The 1,862-nt window shown below is 27.7% G+C and overlaps 1 protein-coding gene across 1 annotated transcript in view; it reads left to right on the top strand.

Annotated features, from left to right (window-relative positions):
• The window catches only part of LOC119677095, a 12,250-nt gene that overhangs the window by 3,623 nt on the left and 6,765 nt on the right, over nucleotides 1-1,862 (top strand). The gene's annotated exons all lie outside the window — the stretch shown is intronic.

Below are 1,862 nucleotides of genomic sequence, written 5' to 3'. Positions count from 1 at the left end.
TATATTTTGTGTATTTTAACATGTTCGATCGTAAAATCATCGAATTTGTGACTTCAAGTAAGTTTCTCCAAACTGTTATATTTTGTATTTTTTATCATGTTTGATCGTAAAATCATCGAATTTGTGACTTCAAGTAAGTTTTTCAAAACTGTTATATTTTGTGTATTTTAACATGTTCGATCGTAAATCATCGAATTTGATACTTCAAGTAAGTTTCTCAAAACTGTTATATTTTGCGTATTTTGACATGTTCGATCGTAAGATCATCGAATTTGTGACTTCAAGTAAGTTTTTCAAAACTGTTATATTTTGTGTATTTTAACATGTTCGATCGTAAATTCATCGAATTTGATACTTCAAGTAAGTTTCTCAAAACTGTTATATTTTGTGTATTTTAACATGAACGATCGTGAAACCATCGAATTTGTCACTTCAAGTAAGTTTTTCAAAACTGTTATATTTTGTGTATTTTAACATGTACGATCGTAAAACCATCGAATTTGTGACTTCAAGTAAGTTTTTCAAAACTGTTATATTTTGTGTATTTTAACATGTTCGATCGTAAAATCATCGAATTTGTGACTTCAAGTAAGTTTTTCAAAACTGTTATATTTTGTGTATTTTATCATGTTCGATCGTAAAACCATCGAATTTGTGACTTCAAGTAAGTTTTTCAGAACTGTTATATTTTGTGTATTTTAACATGTTCGTTCGTAAAATCATCGAATTTGTGACTTCAAGTAAGTTTCTCAAAACTGTTATATTTTGTGTATTTTAACATGTTCGATCGTAAGATCATCGAATTTGTGACTTCAAGTAAGTTTTTCAAAACTGTTATATTTTGTGTATTTTAACATGTTCGATCGCAAAATCATCGAATTTGTGACTTCAAGTAAGTTTCTCAAAACTGTTATATTTTGTGTATTTTAACATGTTCAATCGTAAAATCATCGAATTTGTGACTTCAAGTAAGTTTCTCAAAACTGTTATATTTTGTGTATTTTAACATGTTCGATCGTAAGATCATCGAATTTGTGACTTCAAGTAAGTCTCTCAAAGCTGTTATATTTTGTGTATTTTAACATGTTCGATCGTAAAATCATCGCATTTGTGACTTCAAGTAAGTTTCTCAAAACTGTTATATTTTGTGTATTTTAACATGTTCGATCGTAAAATCATCGAATTTGTGACTTCAAGTAAGTTTCTCAAAACTGTTATATTTTGTGTATTTTAACATGTTCGATCGTAAAATCATCGAATTTGTGACTTCAAGTAAGTTTCTCAAAACTGTCATATTTTGTGTATTTTAACATGTTCGATCGTAAAATCATGGAATTTGTGACTTCAAGTAAGTTTCTCAAAACTGTTATATTTTGTGTATTTTAACATGTTCGATCGCAAAACCATCGAAATTGTGACTTCAAGTAAGTTTTTCAAAACTGTCATATTTTGTGTATTTTAACATGTTCGATCGTAAAATCATCGAATTTGTGACTTCAAGTAAGTTTTTCAAAACTGTTATATTTTGTGCATTTTAACATGTTCGATCGTAAAATCATCGAATTTGTGATTTCAAGTAAGTTCTCAAAACTGTTATATTTTGTGTATTTTAACATGTTCGATCGTAAAATCATCGAATTTGTGACTTCAAGTAAGTTTCTCAAAACTGTTATATTTTGTGTATTTTAACATGTTCGATCGTAAAATCATCGAATTTGTGACCTCAAGTTAGTTTTTCAAAACTGTTATATTTTGTATATTTTAACATGTTCGATCGTAAAATCATCGAATTTGTGACTTCAAGTAAGTTTCTCAAAACTGTTATATTTTGTGTATTTTAACATGTTCTATCGTAAAATCAT

This window comes from Teleopsis dalmanni, chromosome 2, assembly GCF_002237135.1.
Source record: "Teleopsis dalmanni isolate 2A chromosome 2, ASM223713v2, whole genome shotgun sequence".
In the NCBI taxonomy this organism is placed as follows: Eukaryota; Metazoa; Arthropoda; class Insecta; order Diptera; family Diopsidae; genus Teleopsis; species Teleopsis dalmanni.
The sequence above is the reverse complement of the archived record's forward strand: the minus strand, read 5'-3'. Positions and strand labels throughout refer to the sequence as shown.